At 48.7% G+C, this 21,230-nt stretch overlaps 1 pseudogene; it reads right to left on the reverse strand.

Annotated features, from left to right (window-relative positions):
* Positions 1-11,175: 11,175 nt before the first annotated feature.
* LOC142442497 (TLC domain-containing protein 1 pseudogene) lies at positions 11,176-11,733 on the reverse strand (annotated as a pseudogene).
* Positions 11,734-21,230: the final 9,497 nt, after the last annotated feature.

A 21,230-nucleotide genomic window follows, 5' to 3' on the forward strand; every position in this document is an offset into this window, starting at 1 on the left:
GGAGCTGTCTCCTTTTCAATCCCAGCATCCAATTACATTTGTCTTAAAAACAAGATACGGCTATCTAGTTACAGAAATTTTTATCAGCGCTTATTTTGCTTGTTTCTTCTTCCTTTTCCTCCTAAATCCAGAAAATACTGTGGGTCAAGATCGGCGGTGCTTGGGCATTATTACCGTTCATCGGAGTGAGCGTTTAGCGCAATCCTGTGGGTAGTAGGCTCATGACAACATACCACTTAGTCCCCTCTTTTCTCAGGATAGACTTGTCAAGTGGCCCAGCACCTCCCCTTTAAATACATACAAGCCCTCACTTTTACCACCAAGCATCTAAGCAGGGACGCAAAGTTCCTTTTTAATTCCTAAGATCCCACCAATTTTTCCATCAGGGCAACGCAAGAACAGCCTCCGCTTTTGTTAGTCATAGTAGAGTTCATTTTTTTGGAGTATTTCTCCTCGATGACTCACCAGCCCTTGCCATATATACAATGTTGGGTATGACCACATTCGAGAACTGTTCCCTCCCAGGTAACCTTGCTGCCATTTCCTTCATGCCTGGTTGGAACCCAAAGTCATAATTAGAACGAGGCTCCTCCCTGAGAGGCTCCGCTGGTTCTAAATTGGTTCAAACCATAACATTTCTTCCTAAGTGGATGGGACCCTTGCTCTTCTCATTGGAGAGGTCTTTGGCTCGTCCCTCTGGTGGAGGTTCTTCCTGATGTTTCCAAGCACTGCGTTCTGTATACTTCATTGGGGGAGACACGTTGGTTGGATTGTCATTCCGTGCCCTCCACCCCCCACCCCCAGATGAGTCTGTGGAGGTTCAGGGACCAAAGGAAGGGGCTTCATAGCTTCCCCGGAATCCAAGAGTAAGTAGAGAACGTCCTTTCTGGGGATCTGGATCCGTTTATGGAACTTGAAGACACAAAGGAAGACCACATGGATTCTGCCACCACACTCCCCCCTTCCAATTCAGCAGTCGGCTACACACAGAACCCCACACCATATGAGCACACTGTCCTCACACCTTGCCTTCATTTCTGCCCCCTGCTCTTTGGCTGCCCCGTGGAGATCCACAAAGTCTCCCTTCTTTCTTATGTGAGGACCTGTTCTATTTCAGGCAGACAGGACTGCACCTCTTCAAATACTCCCTGATCCTCCAGGAGCAAGTTGACCAGCATAGACACTAAAATGAGAGAAAGAGCCCTGGTGGTGTAGTGGTTATGTGTTGCATTGCAATCTGCAAGGTCAGCTGTTCGAAACCACTAGCTGCTCCTCAGGAGGAAGATGAGGCTTTCTACTCCTGCAAAGGGTTTTATCACTGGGAAACCACAGGGGCAGCTCTACCCTGTCCTGTAATCAGCATTGTTTCAGTCGGCATTGACTTGGTGGCAGTGAGTTTGGTTTGGTTTGAGAGTTGAAAACTTTTATTCGCAAAAGGCACTATTTGTGTGCAGTATCTTACAGAAAGGTGATGTGCCTAAAATTGCACTCTGCATTATGGGGACCAAATTATCCTTTTTTCAACCTAGCCCTCTAGTTAACAAGGAGGGAGGGGAAAACGAAGAGCTGATACCAAGGACTCAAATAGGAAGTAAATGTTTAGAAAATAATAGTGGCAACAGATGTACAAATATGCTTGAGAGAATTGATGTATGGATTGTTATAAGAGCTGTAAGAGCCCCCCCCAATGATCTTTTAATTAAATAAATGCAGGCCATAATATAGTGCAGTAGCTCAGCACTGCTAGGACCCTGGCTCTGTGAGGAACACTGAGCACTCCTGGGTTAGCCGGGTAGACTAGAGAAACAAATCCAGGGAGATACTCCTATGTGTATAGGAAAGAAGTTTATATACACGAGCAATTGAATATTGAGGAAACATCCCAGCCCAGTCCAGGTCAAGTCCATGAGTTCAATATTAGCCCCTATGTCCGAAACCAATCTATAAATTCCTCTTTAGATTCACGCAACACATGCAATGATACCAAATGTAGGATGATCACAGGCCAGTGTGTGGAAAGTCTTGTGGATCCAGTGGCAGTGGAAGCATCTCAGCACTGGCAGGGGTCTCCACGTGGCTCCTTCAGCTCCAGGACTCTAGCGTAGCTCCACGTGTCTTGTCTGCAGGAATGTCTTGCAGGGAGTGAGTCTGTATCCTGCCTTCAGAGAGCTATTCATCTCCTTAGCTGCTCCAAATGTGGTTAACAAGCTGCGACCTGATGAGAGACTAAACTCCACCCCTTCACCCTTAGGTCTCAAATTGACAACAGATTATGTAACTACCACAACTCCTGTACCAGCTTTCCTCACCTCTAAGGTAGAGATGGGGCAAGTAGCATCCTCATAAGGTGATTGTGAGGGCTTACATGGGCTAATAAACGTAAACAAGGTGGGTGACTGACAGACAGACATGCACGTGTATTCCTATAATATAAATATGTATTATCCATGTTTGTGTTTATAAGTATTTAGAGAGATATAGTATGTAGTATATAGAGAGGGGCTTCAAAATTTCATGGAAAAACTGTATTACCTTTCATTCGATTTTTTCTCACTTATGTATGAGGGTCCCTGGTAGGTTAGTAGTTACATGTTGGGCTGCTAACAGTAAGGACCGTTGTTTGAAACCACCGGCTGCTCCAAGGGAAAAAGAGGAAGTGACAGTCTCAGAAACTCATAGGGCCAGTGCTACCTTGTCCTGTGGGCTCACTGTGAGACAGCATCGCCTCAACGATGGCAGTGAGTTGGTTTTGTTTGGTTGTGTGTGTGTGTGTGTGTGTGTGTTTATACACTGGGTCAGTGGTTCAAACTCACCTTGAGGTGACTAGAAGAAAGCCTGGCCTTGAAATCCCTACGGGCTGTATTTCGACCCTCACATGCCGACACACATGGCTTCTCCGGGAGTTAAAGTGGAGCTGGAGACCTAGCTTAGCTACAGCTGATGCCATCCACTTTAAAAATACCTCCTGCAAGGCACTCAGAGGCAGGAGCATTGTTTGCAGCTGGAGGGTTTCCAGGCAGCTTCCTGGAGGATGAGCGGCAGAGACGATAATGCTCACAAAACATCACAATTCTTCCCGTCTCCTTCCCACCAACTTTACAATTAGATGGGGTCATGTAATTAGTTCTTGGTCAACAGAACATATGTGACAAAACTCAAACCAAACTCATGGCCATCAGATCCGTTCTAATTCATCGGGACCCTCCAGGACAGGCTCGAGTGGCCCTGGGCGGTTCAGGACCGGTAACTGTTTACAAGAGTAAGTAGAAGTCTCCTCTTCCTCCTGTGGAGCGCCTGGGAGTTTTGAATTGGCAACCTTGTGGTTAGCAGCCTAACTTGTAATGACAACCCCACCAGGGCTTCAAAATCAGGTTCATACGGTATAGACTAAATGCCATCTGTTTTCTTCTCTTCTGCGGGAGGAAATAAAAGGCTGCTTGTTCTATGGAGGTGAAGCTAACATTCTATGGGCAGAAAAGTCATCAGCCTGGATCCCCGAATGTCCGTGTGAAACAGAGCACCCCCCCTTGCCAACCACACACACGCCGCTCCCACAGTGGATAGAGTGAAATGTGGCATGAGTGAAAAGAAAGCCTTCCGTGTGCCAAGCCCATGGTAGTGTAGGCTGAATTTTACACTGTACTGTAACTGAGCCTCCTGACTCAGAAGATATACATATATAATAATTACTAAATTATATCTATATAATTACTAGATTGCAGATATATAATATATCTCAGCCCAAACCAAAACATAGGAGTAGGATGAAATACAGCGTTTTGGGTAAATACATGATGGGAAAGAAACATTTGGATTAGATGATGGTGAACGTAAAATCCCAGACCTCAGGGTTTGGCCTTTACTTCATAAGGTAACCAGAGTGAACAGGTGCGTGTTTCAGGGAGGTAGCATCAGTGAGAGCCCTCTGGAAAGTCAGAACACTTCCCAGCATCCATCTGTTCTGGGTGGTATCTGCTTGAGCCCGCGAGTGTCCTTCCTCCCTGAACTTGTCTCAGAAATCCTCATACATTTGAGTTACGGGAATTCTAGCAAAGTGATCTACTGTTCACCTGACGCCGTGGTGCTTTCATGCACATGAAAACTAGACAATGAAAAGGGAGGAATGAAGAAGAGTTGATAGATTTGTATGGTTTTGGCTGAGCATATTGAATATATCATAGATTTCCAGATGAATGAATACGTCTGTCTTGAAGAGGTACAGCAAGAAATCTATACTTTGATTAAAATAAAAGAAAACCATTGTTATGTATAAAAAGGAAAAGAAATCTGCACTTTGTTTTACATATTTTCAGCATATCACCAGGAGGACCCATCTCTGAAGGACACCATGCTTGGTAAAGTGGAGGGGCAGAGAAAGAAGGCTCTCAATGAGATGGCCTGACGTGGTGGCTACAACCTTGGGCTTACATTCAATCGCAATTGTGAGCATGGTGCACGATGGGCAGGGTTTTATTCTGGCTCCATAGGGTTGATAGGCATCAAAACCAACTCAACAGTACCCAACAGTGGTGACAGCTGAGATAGTTAAAGTTTATTGTGCCAACCTGCCGATAAACACATGTAGGGTAAATTGAAGGGTGGAGAGCTAAATGGCTCAGTGAGCCTTGCCTCTCTAGTTCTCGGGTCTCTTGCTTTCTGATGGTCGGACCAGGGTGCAGCTGCCCTAGCCAGTTCTCTGCTTCAGCTGTCAAGGCTCACTTCCTGCAAGACATCCCTGAGGAGAAACCGCATGGACCTACCCCGGTGCAGCCCTGGGTGCTGGAGCAGCCGTGTGGAGACCCCTGCCAGCGCTGAGATGCTTACACATTCACTGATTCGGCTTTCCTCCTGCAGATGGTATCACTGTGTGTGTTTTGTGAGATGGAGGAGGACTTTGTGGATTGGTGTCAGACATAGAAGTTAATGTTGGACTTGTGGGCTTGGGCAGCACTGGGTTGGGAGTTCTCTTGATGTGCACTTAACCTTTATATAAAACTCTCTCTTATACATGAGTTTCTGTGGATTTGTTTCTCTAAAGTACCCAGACCAACACACAGCGATCCTAGCTGATATCACAAACACACCTCAAATGTTATGGACAGGTGCTTCTTCCTTACACAGACTCCCAAGATGTTCCTGATTGGTTGGCCATGCTCCTCTAAGTCAGCGGTTCTCAACCTATGGGTCGTGACCCCTTTGGGGATCAAACGACCCTTTCATAGGGGTCACCCGATTCATAACAGTAGCAACATGACAGTGATGAAGTAGCAATGGAAATAATATTATGGAGGGTGTCACCCCAACATGAGGAACTGTATGAAAGGGTCACAGCACTAGGAAGGTTGATGCTATAAGGATCCGGACATTTTCCATCTCGGGCTCTGTCATCTCCCGTGTGTGGTTTCTAAGGTCACTGTGCATATGTGGATGGAGCTGGCAGAAGGGGAAAGAGAATGGGTTTCATGCACGGAGTTCCAGTAGGCTGTGTCTAGAAGCGGTGCACGTCCCCTCTGCTCCCAGGGCATTGGCAAAACTCAACCGCATGGCCTCCTCCGCAAGTCGTTGAGTCAATGTCATTTGTCCTTGTGTCCAGAAAGGAGAGGAAAGTGTGGGGGAGCAAGACCAGACTCTGCAACACCTAGTAAACTAGAAAGGAAAAGCTCAGGGACTCTTCCAGAAGATGGCCATTGAGCTCCTACTCTGTTCAAAAGGAGCCTGCGGGCCCAATGGCTAAGTGTTCAAACGATCAAGTGAGAGGTGAATGGTTTGAACCACCAAGTGACCCCCCATGGGGAAACAGATGGTGATCTGCTTCAGTAAAGATCGCCAAGAAAATCTTCATGAGGGGCAGTTCCACTCTGCCATGGCGGTTCTCTCTGTAGCAGAATCACCAGGATGGCACTTAATCAGAACTCCATTGGAAACACGTGCTTGGTGGCTGGCAGGGGAGCATGCAAAGAGGAATGGGGCAGAGAGTGTGCTTTCATGGGGTCTATGATGCACTAGAATGAAACCATTGTCTCACACGAAGTGAAAGAGCCTTGGTGACACAGCGGGTGAAGCGTTCGACTGCTAACTGCAAGGCGGTGGTCCAAGTCCACCATCTGCTCCTCGTCAGGAGGAAGATGAGGCTATCTGTTCCCAGAAAGGCGTTCAGGCTCAGAAACCCTATGGAGAGGTTCTTCTCTGTTCTACAGAGTCGCTGTAAATCAGAATCAACTCTGTGGCCATGGGCTTTGGCAGGAAAAGACAAGGATCCAGGAAAGGTTCAGAGGAGAGTCTTTGAGTGTGCAGAGGCGGGTATGGACGGAAGAGCCCACGATGGAAGTGAGGTGCTCCTGAGAAACATGAGGAGAGGCGTAAAACAGAGGACTCAAGAAGCCCTTGTTGCAGAAGATCAGAGGTTCAGTTAGACTGTGTGCTGGGCTGGGTTCTCCAGAGAAGCAACAACCAGTGTGCTATCTCTAAATCTGTATCCCTCTCCCTTTTCCTCTCCCCCTCGCCATCTCTATCACTATCACCTCCCTCCCTCCTATCTATCTCCCTCCCTCTCTCTCTATCTTCTAAATTTATATCAAGAAAATGGCTCACACAGTTGTAGAAGTACGTCCAGTCCAGTTTCAAGTCTCCAGATGTTAAGCTTGAGGCTACGCATAACTTACGTTGCTCCAGGGGCTGATGAGCCCAGAATTATCAGGAGCACTACAGATGGTAGGCCATGATAACTCCGGAATCAGCAGGCAGTAGGGCAGGCTGTTGGCTCAAGTCCCAAAAAAACTGAGGTTGAGGAGCCAGATGCAAGATCCAGCTCCAACAAAAAGCAGGCAAGCTTTCCCACAGTATCCACTTCTATAGGAAGTAGTGCACCCCAGAGGAAACCTCCTTTCAATTGCATCAGGGCTGTGATCTAAGAAAGGAGAGGGTATTCTGTCCCAGTGCTCTCTCAAATGCTTGGCTCCAAGATCCCATCATGGAGTTGATGACATTGTGTGTACCCACAATGTGCGTATAGGAAGGAGGAGAGAGAATTTATTTTGGAGAAGTGTGTTGGGGTCCAATGCCTCAGACTCTCAGTAATCACATACTATGTGAATTTCAGAGAGAGGGATATTCAATCACCTGGATCCTCCGTTTCTATTTTTCTCCATCACTTTTTTATTAAGTAGGTGCCCTGCTCCTTTTCCAGTTTAAATAATTACAAAGATGATTATGGAAATGATAGTGATGGTGGGGGCAATGATTAGGAGGAAGAAAGGATTTTGTAAAATTGCCCGAGCTCCCTGGAAATCGCTCAACCTCACTCTGAGAACCCTCCTTGAGCCCATCATTCACCCACTGCCGTGGGCCAATGCTCACAGGAGAAAACAGTACCGAGGCAGTGGGCTGCTCTTTAGAGTCAGCAGAGTTGGACCACTTGGAGGACACCGAATTCACAAAGTAGAACATTCAGGCCATCTGCAAAGGGACCAAGTTCTCCTCCAGACTACGGCACTGAAACTCACCGGGGGCCGGACCATACCGGTTTGCTCCCCCTCGGCCTTTCGAATAAGTACCGAGACACAAGTGTTAGAGCTTCCCACACACCCGGGCACTGATTGCTCTTAAGCAGACCCACTCAAGGCTTAGCTCTGGAGCAAATGCGGAGATCTCTCGTTCCTGTTGGTAGGCGCTGTCGGGTCAGTCCCAATTCACAGAAGCCCTATGGACTACAGGGCAAAAACCACTGCCCAGGCCTGCAATCTGCAGGATCTTTGTTAGCTTTGAGCCCCTGGTTGCAACGACTGCATCCACTCATCTCCCAGAAAGTCTTCCTCTTCCCCCCTCCCTCCCTCAACTTTCCCTACTTTGAGCACAATGTCTTTTTCCAGGGATTGGTCTCTGCTAATAACATGTCCAAAAATACGGAGACAAAGCCTTGCCATCCTTACTTCTAAGAAGCCCTCTGCCTGTACTTCCTCCAAGACAGATTGGTTTGTTCTTCAGGCAGATCCATGGTACTTTCCATACGCCTCGCCCAGACCATAATCCCAGTGTCCGTTCTTCTCTGACCCTTGCGAGTTGTCAAGGGTTTCATTTTACTGGGATCCATAATCAAGGCGCATGGGAGGAGCAGTCTGGAAATGAAAGGAGGTATGCCACTGGGTTATCTGCTGCCCACGGGCTCTTTGAAGTGTTGAGAGCAAGGATGTTACTTTGAGGACTAAGGTGCACCTGACTCAAGCCATGGCATGTTCACTGGACTCATTTGCATGTGAAAGATGGACAGTGAACGAAAAAAGATCCTTGAAAACATTAGGGAGCACAGTTCTCTGACACGTGGGATTGTCAGAAGTCCAAGTCAACTGGAAGGCAATTGGCTTGGATTCTTGTTTGGTGTGTCAAATGCACATGTTTCTAGAAAGGCCCTTAGAATGTTGTTTTGCCCATCGGAAGCAGTGGATGGCATTTTGGCTTCTTCATTTCTTAAAACGATCACCATTGCTGATGGAATTTTCACTACAAAGCAAGCTTTACCTGAGCTTCTAGAGAATCCAAGTTTATGTGCAAAAACATAACGATGTAATTGAAGCTTTGCAAAGGATTCTTTCCTTCACACCAAAGTGTAGGGACCAGTGCATTGCCTGACACTTTCAAATTTCCAGACCAGAACTTGTGTACGACAGAAGGGACAATGGGTGAGAAGCTCTATGACATTTCTTTGGTCCTATCATTCTAAGACACAAGTTCCCAAATGTGTTGGCTCCACCCACCCCGCCCCATTGTCAACCCCCTGGCAATAAAAAAGGTTTGTAGTATGACCCATAATCTCAGATAACGTGTAGGTATCTGCTTTTGCAGCTCCCTAGCCCCTTGCCCTCTGTCCTGGATCATTTCTGTACCCCCAGAACAGACTTTATTGATATGCACCGTTTGGGCGATTTATTCCTAAACTGAGTCTTAGACGAGGTACCACCACCTACCTGTCTGTCTGACTGTGGTGGCTTGTAAGTTGCTGTGATGCTGTAATGGAGCCCTGGTGGTGCAGCAGTTATGTGTTGGGCTGCTAACCGAGAGGTTAACAGTTCGAAACCTCCAGCTGCTCTCCAGGGGAAAGATGAGGCTGTCTGCTCCTGTGAGGAGTTGCATGCAGGCTTGAAAACCCACAGGGAGAGTTCTACCCAGTCACATAGAATCACCACGGGTCCGAATTGACCTCAGAGAAGTGAGTTTGGGTTTTTGTTTGTTGATTTTTGATGATGTCGGTAGCCATGCCATGAGTACTTCAAAGACCAGCAGGGCCAACCATAATGAATAGTCCCAGCAGAGCTTCCAGACTAAGACAGAGTAGGAAGAAAGGCCTGGCTATCTACTTTCCTGTATCAAATCATGAAACCCTCAGAGATCACAACAGAATACTGTCCAGTGACGTGCTGGAAGATGAGTCTTCTAGATTGAATGGTTCAGTGTTATAGACGGAGAAATGGACCATGAAGTTGGAGCAAGAGCAGGCAACCTTTTGTTCATTATTTATACATCAGGTTGCTAGGAGTCTGCGCTCTATAGGAACTATCAAAAACAAAGACAGTGAGAAAAGCTAAAGGACTCGTGGGAAGTGAGAGAGAGCGAGGAGAGAGAGCGAGAGAGCGAGAGTGAGAGAGCGAGAGAGAGAGAGAGCGAGAGAGAGAGAGAAAGAGAGACTGTTGGAGATGGACTGGAGGTGGGGGTGTGGATTGATTTAGTTGAGAAAGTTTAATAAGCATTTGACTGCCTCACCAAATAGAGAAGTACTAGCTGCAGGACGCAGTCATCAGCTATGAAGAGGGCTGTTTGTAAGCGGAACACTTCAGGCTAGGGGAAGGTTTCAGCACCTGCTTCAATCAACCTTACAGCTCTTTTTACGGAGACGCATACTTCCAGAAGTTGGAGTCGTTTGCTCGAGCGCCTTCCCTTATTGCTTATAGCTTGGAATTTTTCCATATTTTTGGACGCAAATAAATGCAGCTGGTTGCTCCGCGAGCACTATGGAAAACATATATTTATGCTGCATTTGTAAGACAGAGAATGTGCAATTCAGACGGGATTTGGCTTTTTGCCTTCTGTCTCCACGATTCTTTTTCACAACGTAGAGACCCTTGGTCAGGAAAATGGTGCGATTGACTGACCCCCAGAGCATAGCAGGAGGACAGGGGCATCTGGCCGTGGGAACATCTGAGAATCCGCTCTGCTGGGTCAGGGGGACCTTCCTGGAGGGGGCAGGTCATCTTTCCCAAAGGCACCCTCCAAAACTTTCTTCCACTCTGTGCAGACCCCTTACTGTGTGACCTTGACACTCCCCCGTTGAGGGAGGACTCTGGGCCCCCGCTTCATGTCTGCAAAGGGTGGTAACCTGTACCCAATGCAGTGCAGCCGGGATGAGCAGGCGTGGCTTTTGAGGCTGGGTCATGAAAGGTCAGGAAATGTCTGCTTTGTCATGGGAATACCTGGACACAGAGCTTTGAACTGGTGTGTGTGTGTGTGCGCATGCCTTCATAGTGTTTTCAGTAGTTGCAGATGTCCGTTGGACACACACACACACACACACACACACACACACACACACACACACTCCAGTTTGGGGTAGAGTCCCAGTTTTTGGTGTGAGGTGAGGCGTGTGCTGGGCTTGCCAGGAGTCGAGTCTTGTGTCTCTCAGTCAAGAGTTTGTCTTTGTGCTTCTGGCTGGGAACATGCTTGGGGCAAAATCGGAGCAGAGGAGGTAGGAGACGTCACGAGACTCATCACCCCCCAGCATGAGCGGGATGCTCAGTAAAAAGCTAACTATCCTAATGCAAGAATAGGGTTCCTGGGGGAGGGGGAGGGAGGGGATCAAGGGGAGCTGATATCCAAGAGTTCAAGAAGAAAGAACATGTTTTGAAAATGACGGTGGCAGCAATTGTGCGATACTGCTTGATCTGGTTGAGCCGGTTATCTTATCTGTAAGAGCTCCCAATGAAACAATTAGGATATGTATAAATAATAAGAAGAATACATAATATATTAAGGGTTCGTGAGGGTGGGAGGGTGGCTGAGGGAGGGAACAAAGAGGAGGGAACCTCAAAGGGACCAAATTGTTGATGCCAGCCTTTGTACATGTCCACGTGTACATGTTATGATAGATGTCAGAGCCCCCAGTAAAAGGATTCATTAAAATTAAAATTTTTAAAAATGTGCCCAGGTTCCTCTGGGTGTGTCCTCCAGGAAGAAACAGGTGAGGTAGGCCTGTGGGGCCAGACAGCTGAGGCAACCTGTGGGCAGGTTGCCATCCTTGCTGACTCCATCCGGAGATGATCCTGGGCCTAGCTAATCTTCATCATCATCTGGACAGTGAGGATGGTGCTGCCCCAGGAGAGTCCTGAGAAGAAATCTCCCAGGGCTGACATGACCGACAAGGGATTCCTCCATAGCTCCCACCTGACAGCTGCCCACGAGGTCCACTGTGTTGTGGAGGAAAAAAATCTACAGAGCAGCAGACTGGCATATACCCAGAAAGCGACCCTGCCGTCTCAATTTCCGCCAGCATTTCGGGGGTCCGCCATACGCCCAGCAGAGCCCAGACCCCAGAAACTACTGTGTGAGCCAAGGAGATGAGCAGGTTGTACCAGTGCCAAGTCTGCACACAGGTGAGCGGTCAGGGGCAGGCGACAGGGCATGTCCAGGAGCGCCCGGAAGGTCAGCGGCACCCAGGAGCAGCGGCAGGGCAGGGCGAGGCGGGGGTAGCAGGAGTTATACTTCCCTGAGATGGGCATATTGTGAGGAAGGCACACTGCACGGAGCGGCCACGTGCAGGCACTCCAGCCAAGGGTCTAATCTTGGAGTTCTCCCAGCCCAGGTGTCAGAAATATGATTGAAGAGTCTTCAGATGACAGGACTGCCAGTCCCAGCCGTTCCGGCGGAGGCCGCCAACAAAGAGGCAGCCGGCTGAGCAGTCCCAGACCCACCAGAAAACCACGCATTGCTTAATGCCACCAAGTTTGGCTAAAAGAGTCTTGGGGAGGAGAAGAGACAGTCAGGGTGCTATGTAGCAACAATGAAAGATACAACTTTCCTCTAGTTCCTAAATGCTTCCTCCCCCCACTCCCACTGTCATGATCCAAATCCTACCTTGCAAGTCTGTCTAGACCAGAGGATGTACACTGGTACAGATGGGAACTGGAAATACAGGGAATCCAGGGCGGATGATCCCCTCAGGACCAGTGGTGTGTGTGGCGACACTGGGAGGGTGGAGGGAGGTTGGGTTGGAAAGGGGAAACCTATTTCAAGAATTTACATGTGACCTCCTCCCTGGGGGACAGACAACAGAAAAGTGGGTGAAGGGAGACGTGGGACAGTGCAAGATCTGACAAAATAATAATTTATAAATTATCAAGGGTTCATGGTAGAGGGGGAGAGGGGAGGGAGGGGAAAAAAAGAGGACCTGATGCCAGGGGCTTGGGTGGAGAGCAAATGTTTTGAGAATGATGAGGGCAACAAATGTACAAATGTGCTTTACACAATTGATGTATTTATATATTGTGATAGGAGTTGTATGAGCCCCTAATAAAAGTATTTTTATAAAATGAGGAGCTGATACCCAGGGCTCAAGTAGAAAGCAAATGTTTTGAGAATGATGATGGACAAATGCACAAATGTGCTTGATACATGGATGTATGTATGGATTGTGATAAGAGTTGTACGAGCCCCCAATAAAATGATTGAAAAAAAAAAGAGTAAGTGGAACTGGATTTGAGAACGGGGAAGCAGGGTGTTACTGTAACAACAGCAAGACTGCACTATGTGCATCAGGGTCAGGACCTGGCTGTTATAGCAAGGGGATGGGGCCAGAGGGCTGTGCTGATGGGAACTTCAAGGAAGGCAACGGGAATGTTAGGGGCACGAAGGACAAGAGAGCCTTGAGGAGAAAGGGCAGCATAACAAATGTCGAAAAGAGAAAAACACACCCATTCAGCTTGGTCTAGCGTTGGAGATCAAGGCCGCGCACCAAGGATGCTGCCTGGTTTGTTCCAACTGCCTGTCACACGGGGCGAGAGGAGAGAGGGAAATGGCAAGACAGATTCTTTCTGTTTCCCCTTTCGGAGGCTATCAGGAAGTCCCCGACCGGTCTTTTCAGCCAGGAAAGGGTTCCCAACGTAAAAAGGGGACTTCCTGGGAAAGATCAAATTCAGGAGGGGGCTGTAAAATCCTTGTTTAAATGTCAGAAAGAGTATTGTAAGTGTAGCCTCATATCTACTTTCAAGGCGAAGGTCTTCCCAGGCCCCTTTGAATGTTTGCCGTAAACAGTCATCCAAGAATCTTCTACAGTGGGGTGGGTTTGACCCAGCATTGTGTTCTGGTCAGATGCCGTAAACTCAGTTCCGACACCCAAAGCACAACAGAACGAACCCCCACCTGGTTCTGCACTGGCCTCACAATTGCCCTTGTGTTTGAGCCCTCAGAGACGCACATCAAAAACGGAACTCACTGCCGTCCAACTGATGCTGACTCTGACCAATCCTGTATAAAGGGAGAGTTTCCGAGACTGTAATTCTTCATGGGAATCTTTCTCCCTCTTAGTGGCTGGTGGTTTTGAACTGCTGGCCTTGGAGTTAGCAGCCAAATGCAGAACCACTAATCCATGTGGCCTCCTTTCAGAGGTGTATAGGTATGATTTTTATCTAATAGAATGGGTGATAAATACACACAGAAGAAAAACACCAGATTGTGTGTGTGTGTGTGTGTGTGTAAGTAAAGGAATTGTATTAGCTCTGGGGAGTCTTGGAGCCACAGTGGTTAAGGGCTTACCTGCTAAATGAAAGGTTGGAAGTTTGAATCCACTGGTTGGTAAGGAGTGGTGGTGGTGGCGATCTACTTCTGTTTTTTAAAAAAGAAGAGTCTTGGGAACTCTGTAGGGCGCTTCTTCCTTGACCTATGGGGTCACGGTTGAGTCAGAATTGACCCAACAGCAGCAGATGTGGTCTTTTGGAGATCAGCTTTGGCTGAAAGTAGCAGAGACGGTCTGAAATGAAAAGAAGCCTATGGGCCGCCAGTTTCTTAAGAGCAGAAGCCAGGATGAAAAGGAGACTGAACTACAAACAACTTCTTTCTGTTTTGGTTTTGAACAGATAATGGACAGTTCAAGAACTGGACAAAGAGCCAGAGAGACGTCCCCCATCCCTGCCCAAATATTCCATTTCCTTTTCTGAGTCTTGGCTCGCCTTCCTGTAGGTGACTCCAGTCCCAGGGACTGCACTCAGAGTTAGCAGAGAAACACCGAGCGTGCTATTAGGCTTGTGAACCTGGGATTCGCCATAAAGCCATGACCCTGAACCTTCAAACTAACAAGCCAAAGGGGTTTGAGTTGTACTCCCACAGCCTCAGCAGTTACTCTTTGTGCACATGTGTGTGTGTGGGGGGGAGGGTTGTTTTTGTTGTGTGTAGCTTTTCAGTCATTATTGTAAATATCTATATGCTGTATCTGTCACACACCTCTCGCCAATCCAACATTCTACAGGTGCACATCTTACTGACAGCAACTACGTCAATCAGCTGTGCAACCCTCATTTTAATCGCTGCGATTCCCGTCACTGTAAACAAAATGCAGCACTCCCAGGAACCCTCCCCCTCTGGTAGCCGCTAAGAAACTTTTAGTTCCATTTGCTTGTTTTTCTCTTGTTTCTTTTAAGTGAGGCCATACAACACTATTTTTTTCCCTTTTCTGCTCGACTTATTCCACTCAGCGTAATATCTTCCAGCTCCATCCCCACTGAAGCATGTATCGAGACATCATGTCCCTAACTGAGCAACATTCCATTGTATGTATGCGGGGGCTTCAAAAAGTTCCTGGAAAAGGTCCGTGATCTTTCCCTGCAGTGTTTCCATGAACTTTTTGAAATGCCTTCTTAAGCACTCTATTTTGGTTAAAGTCTCAACTTCACTTCACGTCTTCACTTCCTAGGAACTTTCTGGCTGAACTTCTTCCAAGACAGATACGTTTGTTCTTCTGGTACTCCGTGGTCCTTTCAGTATTCCTCACCCACACCACAACTCAAAGACAGCCCTCTCCTCCTCGCTTCCTGAGTCACTGCCCAGCCTTCCCATGCATATGCAACGATAGAAGAAACCATGGCTTGGGTCCTCGAGCTGACATCCTCGCTCTACAACACTTGAAAGAGGTCATGTGCAGTTGATGAGGCCAATGCCCAATGGGGACGCTGTAGGTTAGCAGATAAGGGTCACCTGGGCCACCCAGAGAACGTGCATTGGTCACTCATGGGACCCACACGAAGGCGAGAATCCTGCCATTGAGCCAGCCACTCAACTCACTCCCACCAAGTCACATCCAATGGATAGTGACCCTAGCGGGCTGAGAGGACTGCCCCTGTGGTTTCTGAGACTGTAGATCTGTACAGGGGTAGAAAGGCTCACCTTTCATGGGGTCACCCTGCTGACTTTGTGGTTGGCAGCCCAGAGATGTCCTCCACTAGGTCACCAAGGTCCCTAGCGGAACTCGATTCTTCGCTTCTCATGAAGACCTGTCTCCTTCTCATGCTAGCCCTTCTGTCAGTGTGGCCTGCCTCGGGCTGTCGAATCAACGTTGACACATCCTTTAGAGCTTGTTTTAAGTGAAGCTTCTTTTTTGGAATGTCCTGTTTTATTTTTGTTGTTTTTGAAAATATACGCAGCAAAAGATACACAAGTTTACCTGTCTGCACACGCTCACGGCAGGTGCATCGATCGCCTGCTTCACGTCGTACATCATTTTCATGCTTTGCTTTGGAATTGCCCCTCCCTCATGAGGGTGAACTCACTGCCCCCTTGGCTGTCCCTGTCGCTTTTTGCAAGTTGCCTTTGTCAAGGTGATCTCGGATACTCGGCTTTTTAAGGCAGCCCAATGCTCAGAGCAGGTGGTCTATGCTAAGTCAAGTTAAAGGAGAGTCACAGTGGAGCCCTGGTGGCGTCAATGGTCACTCATTGGACTGCTAACTCCGAGGTCAGCAGTCCCAAACCACAAGCTCCTCCTAGGGAGAAAGATGGGGCTGTCTGCTCCTGTAAAGAGCTGCAGCCTCAGAAACCCACAGGAGCCATTCCGAATGGAATCGATGGTAGTGAGTTGATTTGGTTTTTAGAAGATCACCGTGATTCAGAATAGACTCCACGGCAGTGAGTTGGTTTCCTTTTTCTGGTATTGTTTGGCTTCAAAAGAGACTTCAAGGACTAGCTCTGGGCTAATGTTTAAAGTTCTTCTCTGGGCAGCAGCTTAAAAAGTTCACCTGGTCTCCACAGCTCCAAAGATTCTAGATTCCGTGAGGATTTGAAATTCTCTTCCACATTTCCCCCCCTTTGATCAGGATTCTTTGAGAGCATCTTTGACCAAAGCATTCAACAACCATAGCCGGGCACCGTCCAGTTCTCTGCTTTCATGGGAAAGGAGGCAGTTATTCCTGGAGGTAATCAGCCACACATTCCATTTCCTCCTCATAGCCCCATCTCCTTTTCTTGCTGTGTTGCTCCAGAAAGAGAAATTGTAGTGTCTCAGATGACTGAAAGCTTTTGGAACCCCAGGTCTTATGCACGGAATGACACTTTTTTTAATTCCTTATTATGTCCTCCACTGATAGAAACTCTGCATTCTTCCTTCATAGCACTTACCACCTCGGTAATGAGTGATTACATGATTGCTGAATATCTGCTTCCCCATTATACCATAAACAACATCCCTGTCCTTCCTCTCAGCTCTCCTTCCAGTGCCCTTGGAACATACGTTGAACATAGTGGCATAGTGGTCCCACATTGGGCTGCTAACCACAAGGTCAGCCGTGTGAAGCCACCACCCCTCCACTTTCTGCTCCCTTAAAGAGGAACCGTCTCAGCTATGCACAGGGACAGTTCTTCCCTGTCCTGTAGGGTCAGCAGGATGAGTCAGAATCCACTTGATGGCAGGGAGTTTGAGTTTGGAGGTTGTGAAGAGTGTCTGGCCTATAGTCATGCAGATTTGCTGGTTGCCATCAAGTCGATTCTGACTCATAGCGACCCAATAAGACAGGGTAGAACTGTTCCTGGGGGTAGTGGAGACTGTAAGCTTTCACTGGACTCCAAAGTCCCACCTTTCTTCCTCGGGGCAGTAGTGGGCTTGTGCTGCTGAGCTTGTAGAGAGCAGCCTAACTTGTCACCCACTGCGCCACTAGCACTCCTTCGGCCTGTGATTGGGATTCAAAAATCACTTGCTGAAGGCGCTTGACAAAACTTAGATGCCAGTTGACCATGCTTAGCCATTTAGGCTGGTGGCCACAGAAGTGAGCAAACTCTCCACTGCCCACAGGGCCCCTGTGACCTTGACTTCCCAGCTCTGCCACTCCCACATCAGCTGGGCACCCACACCGGGTCGTGGGCCTTCCGAGTCTGTCCCCTGACGACCAGCCGGAGTGCCACCGGGGACCCTTCTGTTAATAGACTCTCTCTTTAAACAATTGGTTTATGGATGAAAAGGTCCAAAGTCTGTGAGATGCTGAGTTTAGCAGAATCTGTATGTAAATTGGTATTTTGCTGGTGATCAATCTTGTGCTAAAAATGGAAAATCAATAAAAAGGGAGAGAGAGAGAGAGAGAGAGAAAATCTAAGGGGAAAAATAAGTTGTAAACAGTTTTGGTCTAATGAGTTTCCAGGTCGCAGGACACTGCCCCTGAGACCAAGGTGACTGTCTCAAAGGGGTACGAAACCACACTACTGCTCTCCCAGACTAGGAGTGGAGCTGTGGGCCGAAGACAGAACTGAGTACCAGTGGGCCACTCTGTCCTGGGGGTGCTCATGCAAAAAGCCATTTTGGGGCATCTTTAAACTGCGCAAGGATTTGGCATAGTGAAGGGTCATTCCAGAGCCTCGGAGACCCGTGAATCGCTGCAGGAGCTGGAGTTGGTCTCATTCAATGGCCACTCTCTCAGTCCCCTAGTGCAGCTGTCACGGAGCTGGGCTTTAAAAGACAGACATTTATTTTCTCCGTTTATGGGGCTAGACAAAGATCTCAGGTGATGCCGTGATTAGTTAATCATTCAGCTCTCAAAACACTGAATTCATGGCTATCGAGTTGATTCCAACTTTATAGCGCCCTATAGGACCGAGTAGAACTGCCCCTATGGGTTTCCGAGCCTGTAAATCCTTCAGGAAGTAGATAGCCTCATCTTACCAAGCAGCTGGTGGCTTCAAACTGCTGACCTTGGGATTGGCAGCCCAACATGTAACCCATGAGACCACTAGGAAAGGAGCCCTGGGGGAGTCGTGGGTTATGGGTTGAGTGGTATAACCACAGGATCAGCAGTTTGAAACCATAGCCACTTGGAGAGATGGAGGCTTCTGCTCCAGCAACCACTACAGCCTTGGAGACCTGAATGGGCAGTTCTACTCTGTCCTATGGGACCACTAGGAGTCGAATCCACTGGGAGGCAGTTCATGTTTGTTTGCTTGTTGTTTGGATGAACCAGAAAGTTGTGGCCAGAACCTCAAAAGAAGTGAGCTGACCCTGCCCTGGAAATTCCACGGGCAGTTCTACTCTGTCCTATAGGCTGGTCCTATAGTTGATCAGAGGGTACACAGAAGCTCTAGAAAAAGGGTCCCTCTCTCCGTGGGTCCTGGGGGAGATCCTTGTTCTGCTTTTGTAACCCTGGTGGTCCTCAGTTCCTGGGTAGCTTTTGTGTCAACTTGACCCTGTGTGAATGTTAATCAACCTGTTAATCTGCCCACAGCCCAAGATGGCACCTTCCTGGGGATATGGTCTTTGTAAAGGAGAACACACTGGGAACATAGCCTTCCTCTCTGCCTCCTTGCTTTCTTTCTACTAGGACATCACTGGGCCTCTGGACCTGCCCCCGGGGGCAGTCCTGTGGTAGTTACATAACCTGGTGTCAATTTGGGGCTTGAGAGGATTAAGAGGATTAAGAGTGAAGGGGTGGAGTCTAGTCTGTCCCTCAGGTTACAGCCAATGAGGCCTCTGGGCAGGGCCTTCCCCTGAGGATTCTAGGAATTCTTGTATTTCCTCCTTGGAGGCAGGAGACATTCTTTCTCTCTTGGTTCACTCCCTTGGAGACTCTCTACTGACAAGGCTGACTCCCTGTGAGACATGAACAATGAGCCTGAGGAGACACGTGGAGAACCCTGCCAGTGCTAAAATGCTTACACCACCACTGGGTCCACAAGACCTTCCGCCCACTGTCCTGCGATCTTCCTGCATTCAGTGTCATTGCATATATTTCATGAATCTGAAGAGGACTCTCTAGATTGGTATTGGACATATGGGCTACTATCGGACTTATGGACTTGATCTGGACTGGGCTAGGATGTTTTCGCAATATTTAATTGCTCTTGTACATAAAGCTCTTTCTTAGATGCATATGCGTGTTGATGAATTTGTTTCTCTAGTCTACCCTGACTAACACAGCCCCATGTGGTCCGTCCAACCCTGAGAGCTGCCGGGGTCCTGCCATGGTTCCACCGACCTTGGATTCATGGCACTCTGCACCCACTCTGCGATCTCCCTGCTTCCAGCTTCACCTCTCTGCATCATCAGCCAGCAGCTAGTGAGTCTGAACAGGGCCCTGGCTTGCAGTCCTGTTAGGGACCTGAGATGGCCTGTGCTAGGATGCCCTCCTGATAGAAAATGAGGACTTGATATAAAGCTCTTTCTTATGCCACGATGAGGGTCACTGGCTTTGCTTCTCTAGACCACCCAGGGTCATTCACTGGATGGCCCCCCACATGTGCATCTGGCTTCCTCTTCACACATGCTTTGCTCTGTGCCTCACTGGCTCCTTTTGTACCACAGAACTGACTTGGCCTCAGACACACCCTAAACTGATACAGCCTCCCTGACAGCAAAAAATGAAGCCTTTTCCCAGATGGGATTCCATCCCCAGGGATGACGTTGTAGTGGCCCCCACGGGACAGAGTCTATCAGTTACGTGAGGCCTCTGGCCCCACAGTGAGTTAGGTGTCTGGCTGCGAATCCCCAGGTCTAAGGTTTGAATGTCTGTTCCGGTAACGAGGTACTGTCCCAGAAACCCTAAGAGTTATCAGAGTCATTCTTCGCCGTTAGGGTCACTTGGAGCCGGAACTGACTGGGTGGTGACAGCAAGGTGGTTGGTTAATCTAACTGGGGGGGGGGGGGGGGTTTCCCAGCACAGTGCTTAAGCAGCAGACAGCCTCCCCTGGCGAGGTTAGCAGTCCCACGCCTGACCACCAGTGCCCCCGGGTCCCTTTCAGCAAAGAAGGGTGACAGTTCTGGACACCCTGTGAGAAGGTTCTAGCTTCTCCTGTAGGGAGTTTGCGTGTCCAACCTGACAGTAGCAGACCACTGGGTTCTTCCCCAGCATAACCCCTGAGGGGTCCAAACAGCCTACTTTTGGGTAAGCAGCTAGCGCTTCATGGTGCCACGGGGTTCCTTCCACAGGGGCTAGGAGTCCGGCACATAGGGCACAGGGCACACCACTCGTGCATAGCAGCCACTGGGTGACTAGGTGTCAAATTCGAAGGGCACCTGATCAAAGGCGGGCACAGCTGAAAGCGTGGACCTCCCTTCCCTGCGGCAGTGACAAGCAGGATGCAGTGTGACAGTGTGAGTGACTCTGTGCCTTTCTAGTTGTAGGGACAGCCGTTTGAACCCAGCAGCAGCTCCACAGGAGCAAGATGAGGCTTTCTGCACCTCACGACCCCCATACAGATTTACAGCCTTGGAAACCCGCAGGCACAGTTCTGTGGCGTGCTTCAGGGTCACTATCGCCGGGGCTCAGCTGGACAGCAGTGAATGGACAACCCAGCTAAGGCCCCTTTGTGCCTGCCTCACTGTGAGGTCACACTGTGGAGTCTGCTGTGTCTTTGACATGGAAAGGGGCGGGGGTGTGGGGACGATAAAAAAATCAACACCCAGGACTCTGAAGGACAGCCTAATGGTTAATAAAGAGTCTACCAGCTGGGGCTTTTATGGCACCTGCTCACCCTCTCCATCAAATGGCTTTATTACCCCGCCCCGCCCCCACTTGCTCCTCCAATCCCTATGGTTTACGCAGTACTTGCCTCCTGGGCTAGTGGACGCTGTTGGCTCTGTAGGTCCCTGAGCGAGAGAATTCCCTGTCCCTGGAGCGCACTCTGCCCATCTTGCTGGGGGAGAGCCCCTCCCCTAAGACAGCAAGGCGACAGGAGGACAATCGAGGTGATTCTATTTCAGTCCTTCACCAGACTTTTCTCTCTCTCCC

This window comes from Tenrec ecaudatus, chromosome 3 (genome assembly GCF_050624435.1).
Source record: "Tenrec ecaudatus isolate mTenEca1 chromosome 3, mTenEca1.hap1, whole genome shotgun sequence".
NCBI lineage: Eukaryota > Metazoa > Chordata > Mammalia > Afrosoricida > Tenrecidae > Tenrec > Tenrec ecaudatus.